This window comes from Triturus cristatus, chromosome 9, assembly GCF_964204655.1.
Source record: "Triturus cristatus chromosome 9, aTriCri1.1, whole genome shotgun sequence".
Classification (NCBI taxonomy): domain Eukaryota; kingdom Metazoa; phylum Chordata; class Amphibia; order Caudata; family Salamandridae; genus Triturus; species Triturus cristatus.
Window position 1 is genome coordinate 1,017,197,465 of NC_140592.1, and position 13,472 is coordinate 1,017,210,936.

General features: G+C 44.0%; 1 protein-coding gene across 1 annotated transcript in view; it reads right to left on the reverse strand.

Moving 5' to 3' along the window:
* Positions 1–506: 506 nt before the first annotated feature.
* The window catches only part of GPATCH2L (G-patch domain containing 2 like), a 376,403-nt gene continuing 363,437 nt past the window's right edge, over positions 507–13,472 (reverse strand). The window contains exon 11 of the transcript XR_014968871.1: positions 507–752. The gene's annotated coding sequence lies outside the window, so the exon portion shown is untranslated. The remainder of the gene's footprint in view (positions 753–13,472) is intronic.

A 13,472-nucleotide genomic window follows, 5' to 3' on the forward strand; every position in this document is an offset into this window, starting at 1 on the left:
CTATCTTTGAAGGATGAAAGAATGATTGGACTTAACCGAATTTGAACCCATAACTGCAGTTTGCACACAGATGCCTGAAGTGGGCAATTAATTGTTGAACTGTCTTACCTGCCTGATCGTCATCAAACATGAAGCCATGTTTCAGTCTCTGTGAGCGTTGGATTGTGCGGATTCCTAACTGAACTGGTCAGGAGTAAGAGATTACCTTAGCATCAAGAGTGCCGTCACCAAAATTCCTGTCTTGCAAACATTCAGAGTTGTTATTCTTCCAATTGTGCGTAACAAATAGTCAAGAATTAATTGTATCAATGAAGGCCCTCCGCTTGATCAGAGCCTTCTCCAACTAACTGGGTAATCAACTAGGTATCATGGGCTACATATCTAGCTGGAGACTATGAATATGAATCTGAATGATGCTGGACAGTGGCGGCAGTAAACTGAAATTGCGATTCTCATATTACAATGACTAGAGAATCTGGATTTCATTAAAGACACGGAGGCTGACACTATGCATTATTCCTTTAATGCAGTCCAAGCAGCTGCTTACATCACAATATTAAAAGGTTCCAGAATAGAACAATAGCAACACATGAAAGGCATGAGCCATCAACAATCTGCCTCTTTTAAATGTGGAGGAAAATAAGTTCATGAAACCTGAAACACCAAAACGATCTTCTGATGAACAGGATGAAGGAGAAGAAAGAACGAAGGTAAAACCAAAGGCCAGACGACACACAGTTAAGGAGCGTTACCTGAAAAGAGAAAGAAGTAAATATCTCTTGAATGTAAAAAATAGTGTCAAGCTTATCAAGCTAAAAGGAACAAGAGATGAAACAAGTACTGTTAATAAAAAGTACAGTAATAAACTAACAAAAACAGCATTAAATCATTGTAAGACCACGGTGGGATGGGAGGGAAAATGTCAGCCTCCGTGTCTTTAATGAAATCCAGATTCTCTAGTCATGGTAATATGAGAATCGCGATTTCATTACAAGAACGGAGGCTACATTATGCATGTTGGTAGCTTTGTAAAACAACATCAGACATATGTTAAATAGGCTTGCAATAATGACGTGCAAAGGTGCTAGCATTTGACCAGTCGGCAGCTTTGGAATGTCGTCCAACTTACCTCCAGACCAGAGAGATTTACTGGCCATAGCACCCCTCTAAGGGAGTGAGCTTAAAAAATGTCTTTAAGTCAACACCTGCTAAACTCATAACAGTCTTAACCCATCTAGCAATAGAGGTTAAGGTTAAGCCTTTGTGGGGTTTAACAAAGGATATAAGTAATTGGTTAACATCCTGAGGGCAAGAGCATTCTGCGATCATACTCTCTCATGCAGTCCACAACGCAAAGTTTTGGACATATATGAAAACGTGGGTAAAAGATTGAATCAGCCATATTCTTTGTTCTTCTATAAATCCCAAATTTAACTCCGAACATGTTATGAGAGTAATCTCCAGGGCTTTGACATCAGAGACCCTTCTGCATGAGATTAGGCATAGTAGAGTAGCCAGCTTAATGGAAAGGTTTTTTTTCCTATTGGGGAGAGTATTAACAGGCCAGTTATTGAAAAGATCAAGGATTAGTTTGACATCCCAAAGACTTACATATTTAGGTTTAGGAGGTCTTCTTAAATGAATGCTTTACATCACTCTACAATGACATTTTTACCTACCATTTTAACAATGACAAGGACATGACCAGCAGAAATAGCCTATCTATAGCAATTGCTAGTTCTATAGCCGAGGCCTTCATCAAATTGTTTAACAAGGAAGTTAACTATGTCAACAATAGGTGCTTCCAAGGAGTCCAGGTTCCTTTCCAGGCACCAACGTACCCAGATTCTCCATATGTTGTTATATCTGTAGTGAGTGTCTGGGGCCCAAGACTGTCTGAGGAGAGTTGCAGCCGTCGCCAAAAGCCCTGAGATTTCATTGGATCTCCTGAAACTCTTCAGGCAAGAAGGGTTAAACTCCTGTTTTGAATTAGGGGGTGAACTCCTCTGTCTACTTCTGCAAGAAGATTCTCTAAGGTAGGAATTAAGAAGGAGGGGTTGCAAACTAGTTCTAGAGTGGTGGGGAACCATGCTTGGGATGGCCAAAAGGGAGTTATTAGGACAAGGAAGCACTGATCCTGCCTCAATATCTGAAGAACTCTCTGAATCATAGCAAAGGGAGGGAATGCGTACACCTTGGCTCCTTTGCAAGATTGTAGTAAGGCGTTGACTGCTAGAGCACCGGGGTCAGGCATCCAGCTGAAGTTGTTTTCCAGTAGAAAGGTTAGTCTGCTAGCAAATAAGTCTATCTCTAGAGGACCCCAGATCTTGTTTAGGGTACTGAACATGGAAACATTCAGTTTCCAATTGCTGTGATCTAACAGGAATCTTGAGTTCCAGTCTGCAGAGATGTTCAATTTCCCCAGAAGGTATTCTGCTTGGAGAGCGATCTTGTGTTCCAGACAGAACATCCAAAGTTTCTTTGCTAGATTCGAGAGGTCCGCAGATTTGGTGCCTCCCAGACTATTTATATAGGCTACCGCTGAGATGTTGTCCATCTTTAGAATGACTGACCTCCCCTGGAGAGTGTTTGAAGCTCATGAGGGCGTAAAGCCCAGCTGTTAGTTCTAAATAATTTATGTGGCGAGATGATTCCTCTTGTGACCAGATACCACCAGTGTTCTGAATGAGAAGGCAAGCTCCACAGCCATGAAGGCTCGTATCTGATTCCAAGCAAACTCTAGTTTCGAACCAAAGATTGCTCGTCTGTTCCATGCGTCTAGGTTCTCGAGCCACTAGGCTAATTCCGATTTGGCTTCTTGATCCAGACAGATCCGATCTCCGTACCAGAGGCCAGATTTTAGGGCTCTAGCCTTTACCCTTTGAAGGGCCTGATAGCTGAGGGGACTGTGATGGCTTGGATGGAGGAGGAGAGGAGACCCAGAAGTCTGGCTAGCTCTCTCAGAGATAAGTCTTGCTGTTTCAGGACGTGTCTTATTTCCTTCCTGATTTTGGTAATCTTTTTGGAAGGTAGTAAAAGGAGACATTTCAATGTGTCTACTGTGAAACCTAGGAACTCCAGAGATCTGGAAGGGGACAGAATTGATTTTTCTTTGTTCATGATGAATCCTAAACTTTCTAGGAGATCCATCACAGTGTTCAGGTCTTTGGCTAGTTGTGAAGGATCTTGAGACATTATAAGAATGTCATCTAAGTAAATGATTAAACGAATGCCCATTATGCTTAGAGATGAGGCAACAGCTCTCATGACCTTGGTGAAGTACCAAGGGGCAGAGGAGAGTCTGAAGGGGAGAGCCTGAAATTGGTAAAGGTGATTTTTCCAGACAAGTTGAAGAAAGGGTTGGTGGGATTTGGCCATAGGAATGATGAAGTAAGCATCCTTTAGGTCCAGTTTGACTAGCCGGTCTTCCTCTAGAAATAAATCCCTCAAGAGATGGATGCCCTCCATCTTGAAGTGTCTGTAAACCAAATATTTGTTTAGTTCTCTTAAGTTTATGACAGGTCTCCAACCTTTGTCTTTCTTTTTTACAAGAAAGAGTGTGCTTATAAATCTTAAAGTTTCTAATGGGACCTCTATTATGGCTCCTTTTTGAAGCATAGAGGAGATCTCCTCATCCATTATTTTTTGTTGCTCTGGAGAGAGAGGCATGTCTCTCGGGAAAGAAGTTTGCAAAGGTATGAGATTCAAATCTATCATAAACCCATTGACAGTGTTTAAGAACCAAGGATCTTGAGTGATCAATATCCAATTTAGAAGGAAGTATTTGAGTCTGCCACCCACTTCTTGGGGGAAAGAAGGAGAAGGGAGAAGGGAGAGAGTTCTCACTTTCAGGGTTGTTTGAGATTAAGGTTCCACAGGATCTAAATCCTCTGATGCGTTGGCCTCAAATTCTCTAGGGGTAAAATTGAGGCACGTTGTACTGCTGATACCCTATTCGTAAACCACAGAATCTTGGAAATGGCCTTTGATTGAAGCGTCCGGAAGAGAGGCCCCGTCTTCTGGCCCACCCAAAAAGGTTAGGATTGAAAACTGCGCATATTTTGCTGTGCCTTGTCCAGGGCGGTGAAAGTGGAGACGTATTTCCCCAAGGATTTAATGAGGTCTTCTCCAGAGAGTAAACCTTGTGGGTTTAGCGAGGGTTCTTTATTCGCCATGTCAGTTAATTTTGGATTTATTTTAGTAAAAACGACTTTTTGTCTTTCTGCATTAATTCTAGCGTTGGCATTACCCAGTAGAATTAATGCTCTCTGGCTCCATCCCCTGATGAGATTGGTGTTGTGAGGGGTGCCATTGATGTGGTTGTCTTCTGCGGAATCTAGGATTCTGGCTAAAGGTCCCAGTACGTCGAGAAGACGGTCTTGGCACCCTTTCAGGGATTTTTCCATCCCTTTTCTTGGATCACTTCCAAGTTTGAATAGGAATTTAATGAGTTAAGGGTCCAATTTGGGGGTATAGCAGTTTTTATCCTCAGTAGAAGGTATAGAGCATTCAGCTCTAAGGATGTTACGAGTGTCCCTTTCTAGGAGGTTTCTGATCCATTTTTAATTAATTTTGCGACGAGGTCCTGAGGGAACCACTCGGAACTTCTTGGGTGTTTCAGAATTCATGGAGAAAACATTTCTTCCCCTAAGGGGTCAAGGAGAATGTCCTTAGAGGATGATGGGAGTTCCTCTTATGGATTGTAAAATTCTTGATCATCTTCATCAAGATCAAGGACATACTCATCAGGTGTGTCTGAGGATTCTATATCATTAGATTCGTTATCTCCCATATTGTAAAGAGCATTATGATATTTTGTGCCGCTAGGGACACCCAGATGTTTTGTGCCGCTAAGGACACCCAGATAAGTCATGCCGCTAGGGACACCTTGGGAGTTCGAGGTGCGAGGACCTCCATTAGAAGTTGAGGTGCTAAGACCTCCCTGAATTGATGAGGTGCTTGGACCTCCTATATTGCTCTTATCAATGTTTTTACTTTTCTTAAGTCTTTTACCCCTTAATTCAGTGATCTTGTCAGAGTAGGGGTTTGGAATTTCTCAGATTTCGTCCTCATCAGGGAGTGACCTTTTAGAGGACATGATCTGACTTAAGGTCTCAAACATGCAGGACCTCAATTCCTTATGAAGGATTTTTTGCAGGACTTTGTTGTCTATATTAGGAGTAGGGGCAGAAGCCTTGTCAGAGTCAGACATGGTATATAGAAAATGTTAACTTGTAAAAAATGGTAAAGCCCTTTAATGAAAGATAATTAGGGAGGATTTCTCTTAATAATAGTGACAAGGTTTATAGATGAAGGAATATCAAGAGAATAATTCCTCTCTTATTATAATTAATTTTGTTTTAGAATGTTGAAAAGGCCAGTTAAATGAGGATTTCCTGCTAAAACCCCCTTTTTTTTTTAATGAAGAAGTTTGTAAAATAACTACTTGCGGATGAAATTTGAAATAATAAAAAGGTAGCGATGCAGAGCCGCGTTGGAGTGCGCGGCCTGCATCGGTGGAAAGTGGTGAAAAACAGGAGTTAAAGACATTAGATAAGCTAATTATGGCATGAGGAAGTAGAACAAGGATGAAATTGAATAATAATCGTTTACACAAAAAACAAAATATTAAGGTTCGATTAAACATCTAAAAATCTTTAAATATATTCAAACATTAGAAATAGTACATAAACTGACAGAAAAGGCAGGTTAATCTGGTCAGTCACGCAAGGATGGGACTAGGGAAGGGGGTGCAGGGAGATCTCCATAAGTTGGAGATCGGTATAGAGGCAGGGGGAAGGGGGGGTAGGGTTAAGCCACACACAAGGGAACTTCAAAAAAGAGATAAAAACTTAATAATGGTAATGAAGGAAAATGAACTTATCTGCTTGGACACGCATTTAAAAGAGGCAGATTGTTGATGGCTTATGCCTTTCATGTGCTGCTATTGTTCTATTCTGGAAGCTTTTAATATTGTGATGTAAGCGGCTGCTTGGACTGCATTAAGTGAATAACGAATAATTTAGCCTCCGTTCTTGTAATGAAATTAGGAAAAATACTGATGTGTGTGTGCGTGTGTGTGAGACTGTGTGTGACTGTGTGTGACTGTGTGCGCGTGTGTGTGAGACTGTGTGAGACTGTGTGTGACTGTGTGTGTAAGTGTGTCCCGGCCACTTCCTGGCTAGACTAGAAAGTGCTTCAATATAGGTTTTTAAGACAGAAATTTTGTGTCGCAATACTTTGAAAATATGTGTAGGTCATGTCTAGCAAGCCACCATTTCTTCATGTCTTTCCCTCTTGCAAGCTTCTTTTAACACAAAAATAGGATCCAAACGGTGTGCGTTTTTTTTAACGATCTGTGGGAGGGCACCATTAATGGAAAGAACCTACAGATGAGTGACACACCCACCTCAAAGATAACTTCAGACTATTCTCAAGTAATGACTCATTCTCAGCTTGTGAGTAGATTTTAAAATAACCAAGAAAACAACGAGGACGCAGTATCTGGATTCTGAGACAACCAGCCTTCAAAGAACTTCCTGGCCAAACTTCCCATTACTCTGGGAGGAAACCTCAAGAGCATAGTGTTAGCAGATTGTGTGTGAGGGATGCCAAGCCCCATCTTTGAGTTTCAGGATTATCCACCTACCTCCCACTGTTACTGGGACCAATATAGGAAATCTCACTACGGGCCTCTTTACAAGGACCACCCGTAACAGGATGGGGCAATTAATAGTTATTAACAGTGACATTGATTACAAATTGCGGAGCTTCACAGAGATTTTGGGTAATACTGAAAGCACCCAAACATTTACATATTTAAAAAATGGGAAAGAAAGATATGCAGGATCAGCGCAGAAATACGTATTGTATTTCTTATTTTTAAACATTGGAATACCCATTCATTTCTTCCCTCGGAATAACTGACACCCCCGGCAACAGTAGTTCCACGGGTGGGGGTAATTTGGGGAGCTAAGGATTATTCAACACAACTTGGAACGAGGCCCTAAAACAAGTATAGTTGGCAATTTTTCGATTAAATACTTCAGTCCTCAGCCCTTTTCTTAAGTCAGCACACAACAAGGGAATTAAATACTTGATGGGTGTGGAAGGCTGTATGGCGCTACTAACAAGATTACACAATGTTATTAATGGAGATCCAAAATCAACAGCGGTGTCATCAATATAGGGAACAACACCCAAGATCCCTAATAAACTCAATCATGGATTGATAAAGACAATTAGATATTATTGATGCACACGCTACAAATGTATGCTAATATTGACAGTAAGAAAAGAGATCATATCCAGTAAAGACTTCAGTTCTTCTTTGTTTTATTCATATGCTTCTTCCACTCCCAACGCGTTTCGTCGTTTCAAAGGGATTAACCCATACGACTTCCTCAGGGCTCTCTTTATTAAGAACTGCAAACCTGGGAGGAGCCAAGATGGCGACTGGAGCAGACGCTTGAGCGCCCGGCTCCGCCGGCCCTTGGCCTCGGACTATCATCCTGATTCCTATCCTCTCCGATTTTCGAGGTGCAACGTGCGCGACGACGCGCTGACCGCGCCGCCGCTTTCCCGGAGTCTAAGCCCGCCCGGATGCCGGAGCTCTTGGTGCCTTTGTTCTCCGCGCTGGACCCCTGCTCCATTGTGGCCTGGGCCGGCCCCCTGGAAGCTCCGCAGTCACTGGACCCCCGGCGCAAATCTGAGCCCCGCGGCCCCGATCCCGCCTCACACCACGGACTGTCGCCAGACGAGCCGGGGGAGAGACGCCCGGACACCTCCCTCACCTTACACCTGACGGGCTGGAGCTATAGGGTGGGCCCCGGTGTGGCGGGTCTCCTGCCCCGCTCTGTGGCCCGCGCTGTGGAAGGCTGCAGACCCCCTTCTTTTATTGTCTAGTCGGCTGCAAAGAGAGTCCGAGGGAGGGGAAGCGACTGCTGGCTTTCACCTGTTGCGGCGCAGACCTGCGGGGAATTGCCTCCTTGTTACGACCCCCCCCCCTGGCCACTGTACCGTTCAGCGGTAAAACATGGCGTTGATTGCCTGCTCGCTGCTGGGGGGTGATGCTCCGGTCTCGCCCGCTGCCCGCTTCGCCCTCCCTCTACCAGACTCCAGCTCCACAGTGCCGTCCCGGATTGCTGCCGATGTGGGGGCGCAGCTTCCGCTGACATGCGGCTCCGTTCTGGCTGCCCTGCGGGACTTTCGTCTGCAATTGTGTGTTGGCTTGCAAACGCTGAGTGAGCGGTTCGACTCCATACTGTCGGCGGCGGGTCGTGAGCGCCCCGTTGGTTCTCAACAAGACGTGGGTCTGCCAGTGCTTCTGTCCTCTTGCGGGGACGCAACGACTGGGTATAATCGTGCTACGCTGGTGTCTGCATCTGGCTTTCCCGGCACCCAGGATCAATCGATCTCCTGCTCAATTGTAGACACTTTGTTTCCCCGTTCATTGCTGCCTGCTTTGTTGTTGCCTGCCTCACCGCGCCCGCAAGAGTATCCAGCTGAGCGACACCTGACGTCCTCGAGGAACCGTTCACGGTGGCCTACGGCTTCTTTTATGTGGAACCCCTGTACTTTACAGGCCAGGTCTGGATTTTATATGGTGCACAAGGGGTCCTCAATAGATGATCGGCGGCCATTTTGTGACTCTACTTCTCCATCTTCTCCCAAGCGGCCATATTGTCTTTGTCTGCACGGGCTGCGGGGCCTACATGTGGGGGCTAGTCTAATCTTACGCCCGCGATCGGGCCAGGGCTAGATTGATTTCTATCACCATGGTTTCACGGATGGGCTGGACTGGGACTGGAACTGTCTGCATATGTTGTGCGCACTCGTCGCGATTTGTCTGCCTTCATTATATTGTTGTGACAAGTGATCTTCACACGACCGCCTTCGGGCGTAGTGGGTTCTCAGTGTGTGGAGGCGTAGTTGGCCGGTGGTTTCGGGCGCTCCGAGGTTACGTGGGCTCCTCCCCGCTTTCTTCTTTGTTTTCTTATTTTCTTTCCTTTATTCCTACTTTCTCTCTTGTCTATATTTCGGGTTCATTGGGAGACAGGCACTATGCTGGGGGGGGGGGCAGGCCGTAGCCTCCGCATTGGTGTAGGGTGGGGGGGGTAATTTACTGTTTCTTTTTAGTTCTATGGGCCTTTTCTTCTATGTCTCTGCGCTGTCCTTGTTTCCGATTCGGGGTCCGGGTGTGGGGTGGATTGAGTGGGGGCGGCTTTGGAGGGGTGCGTATTTACTCATGTGACTATCCTGTTATATAACTGCATCGCCTCACTGTCTGAGATTTCTATAGCCGTTTTTAATGATGCTGCTGCTCTCCCGTGTGATGGAGCCATCTTGCGGACTCGAATCTCCTTGGTTCTATCCTCTACTGACTTTTTCCTCGATAAAATTATTTTGAAAACCTTAAAATTAACCTTCACTTCTCCTTCCCCTGGTGTCAAGGATCTTTCCAGTGTATAACTCCTGAATCGTTGCCAATCTTGACCATTGATGCACAGGGGATGTAATGTTTGTCTCAGTGCTTAACTGTTTTGTGGCCGGCCTGATGGTTGTAGGCCCGTATTTGTTCTTTTGCTATGCACAAATAAAGGTTTTTAAAAAAAAAAAAAAAGAACTGCAAACCTTTTTAACGTCATGTGTAACTGCAAAACTTATTCTCCAATTTCGAAATATTTCGATATTCTTTAATAAATCCGCCAAAGTACGTAAGGCCCAAATTTTCAGCCACCCTATTTGACGTCCAAATCACGTTGTATACACAATCGAAGAACAATGAGTTTGTTGCAGCAAGTCGTCCCTGATATAAATAACCTCAAAAACGGCTCTTGTGACCCGAGTACAGGTAACAAGTATTCGTTTTTCGATTGTGTATACAACGTGATTTGGACGTCAAATAGGGTGGCTGAAAATTCGGGCCTTACGTACTTTGGCAGATTTATTAAAGAATATCGAAATTGGAGAATAAGTTTTGCAGTTACACATGACGTTAAAAAGGTTTGCAGTTCTTCATAAAGAGAGCCCCGAGGAAGTCGTATGGGTTAATCCCTTTGAAACGACGAAACGCGTTGGGATTGGAAGAACCATGTGAATAAAACAAAGAAGAACTGAAGTCTTTACTGGATATGATCTCTTTTCTTACTGTCAATATTAGCATACATTTGTAGCGTTTGCATCAATAATATCTAATTACACAACAAGGGAATGTCTGCGTATATCATACAATGGATTTTCATATTGAGGCTGGACTAACAGCCAGTGATGTAAAAATTTAAATGGGGCAGGGTCATCCTGCCACTAGAGGTCAGTAATAGGAGCACTGAGCCAACAACTTTGCGCAAGACCACACAGAAAGAGAGCGTTGAGAAAATACTAACGGCCATCATGAAATAAAAAATTAGTTTGCACGTCAAACACACTTTAGTCTTGAATTACATATCTCTGGAAACAAACACATTAAGCAGGCATTGGCAAAACCAATAGGTTTAATTAACGCTAGCACTCGAGTGCCAACATAAGCAATAAAAATGCTTGCTGAGGTACAAAACAATTAAAAGATTGTTTTGAGTTAACAGGGCAGGCATGAGATAAAAGAATGAAATGTGTGAAAACAGAGAGTACTTTTCAAATGTAAAAAAAAGTCTGTCATACATCCAAGGGAAGCAGTCAGTGGAGAGGTGAGATTAAAATGTCTCAAGCCAGTGACTAAAGGTTCGCGATATAAAGATGCAAATGACTGAAGGAGCTTGAACTAAATCCCCTCAAGTATGTATAGAATACAATATGTACGCCATGGATGGTGAAAGCTGTTACACGTCCAACTGAAAATTTTCGGAAGCCAGTACACACGAAACTCTCGATCTAGGATTTCAAAGGCCAGATGAAAACACTTAATCTCAATCCATCGGTCTACTGCGTTGAGTGGTTCATTTTGTCTCTATGTTGAAGAGTACAACTGCAGAGTGCTTGGAAAATTTGAAGGTTTCATAGAAAACAACAAAAGTCTGCCTAATGCTGCATATCCGGAAATTCAGGGCCAACTGCATCCTTAAAAGAGCTGAATGTACAGACCCTGGTGCCACTCATTACAGAGCCCGACTCATTTAAATGGGAGATGGTAAAAGGAACAAGCATTGGCAAAGCAAATAGGTCTCACCTATGCAAGCGCTTTCGGCTTTGCCAATGTGCTTTAGCTATGTTGCACACCAGCGTGACTGCTGTTCAGTATGGCTAAAAGTGAATGGTGTAGAGGAGAGTGGTGTGGTGCCGTGTCGTAGAGTAGAGTGTCATTGTCCTGTACTGGAGCGGCATAGTGTGGAGTCGCGTACAGTGGCGTACACTTGAGTGGCACAGAGTAGAGTGCATTGGCGTAGTGTGTTGCAAAGTATAGTTTGCGTAGAGTGTAGTGGCATTGAGTGCAGTGGCATTGAATTCAGCGGTGTAAAATCAATGCATCATCGTAGAATGCAGTTGTGTAGATTAGAATGGTGCATAGTACAGTGGAGTGGGGCAAAGTGTAATAGAGTGCAGTGGGATAGAGTGGTACAGAGTGGCGTGCCGTAGAGTTGAGTGATGCAGAGGGCAGTGGTGCAGAGTAAAGTCGAGTGGCAAAGAGTCAGGTAGGTTAGAGTGCAGAGTAAAATTCAGTGCCATAGAGTGGTGCAGAGTAGAGTATGGTACAGTGGAATGCCACAGAGTGCAGTGGCACAGAGTGTAGAGCAGCAGAGAGCAGTGTTGCAGAGTAAAGTGTCAGAGCGCAGTGGGGTAGAGTGGCGAAGAGAGGAGTGGCACAGAGTACAGTGATGCAGAGTAGAGCGCAGTTGTGTAGAGAGCAGTGGTTAAAAGTAGAGTGGTGCAGACTGCAGCAGAGTGGAGTGCAGTGCCTCAGACTAGATTGTTTCAGAGTAGAGTGAAGCAGCGTGGAGTGGTACAGGGTAGAGTGGCATAGAGTGTAATGGCGTAGAGTAAAGTGGTGAAGAGTAAAGTGGTGCATAGTAGATTAAAGTGGCATACAGTGGATTGGTGTAGAGTGCGGGGCATAGAGTGGAGTGTTACAGAGTACAGTGCATTAGCGTAGAGTGTATTGGCATAGAGTGCAGTGGCGTAGAGGGCAGTATTGCAGAGTGGCATAGAGTACAGTGGCGTAGAGTGGAGTTGTGCAAAGTAGATTGGTGTGGCCTAGACTGGCGTGGGGGAGAGTGAAGTGGTGAAGAGTGCAGTGGTAAAAGGTGGAGTAGCGGAGAGTACATTGGTGTAGAGTGGTACAGGGTAGAGTGGAGAGTTGAAGTGTGCAGTGGCATAGAGTTGAGTGGTGCATAGAGCAGAGAAGTGGTGTAAAGTGGAGTGGCACAGAGTAGAGTGCAGTGGGGAGTGGAGTAGTGCAGCGTGGAGTGTAGTAGTGCAGTGTGGAGTGAAATATTCATGGTGTGGTAGCACACTGCTATTACAGACAACACACTTTCAACTGAAAAGACCATTACATTTGCTCAGACAAACAGTTTTACTGATTAAATTATAGAGTGCACAAATGAAAATGTGTGGAAATTGCATTACCTAGTGTAACGATTTGTTTTGATCATATTAAAGTATTTGTTTCCAACACACTTCAGCAATAAGAAAAAAATGTTCTTCATTTGTGTTCCTAATTCTGATATTTTCTGAAATACTTACACAGTTCATTTAAATGTTGTCGTGAGCTACAAAAAAACTCTTTCCTACCCCCAGTATCCAGCAAGATTGTCACATAAATCCTCTCACTTTGAAGTCAGAGAAAGAGAAGTAAACTCGCGCCCTCAGAAGACAGTGCCTGACATTTGAACTCGGCCTTTGAATCCACAACAAATATGACTAGTTAAAACCAAGATTTATAGGCCTGTTTACAGAAAGGGAGCACTCGGAAAGATACTGTAAATAAGGTTTGGGCAAGGGAAGGTACGAACTCAAGCTGGACAGCCTAAAGCAAATAAGGCCAACAAATGGAAAGCAAGAAACCGTGAGTTACAAACCACAAAGCCAATGGCAAGCAACAGGCAGAATGCATTCCTAGGTCAACTTTCTGAATGTCCAAAAGTAATCTTTGGCAGCTAAGCTGTCTGGTAGGCTACAACCTAAACAAGCATTGGCATAGCCAATAGGTCTCGCCTTTGGGACCTTATAAGTGTTTAGCCATGCAACAGTTGCATAACTAAATACTTATAAGGTCCCAAAAGGGAGACCTATTGGCTATGCCAATGCTTGTTCTGTTTATTAATGCTCTGTAGTAATGGCGGCACCCGTGCTTTAGCTTAAACATCTTAAGCTAAAGTTGGGTGCCGACATTGCTTCAAAAGTAAAGAATTGTCTATTTCTTTACTTTTGAAGCAATCTCAGCACCCGACTTTAGCCTAAGATGTTTAAGCTAAAGCACGGGTGCCGCCATTACTACATAGAAGTAATAAACAGAAAAAAAAAGCAAGCGCCCGCTT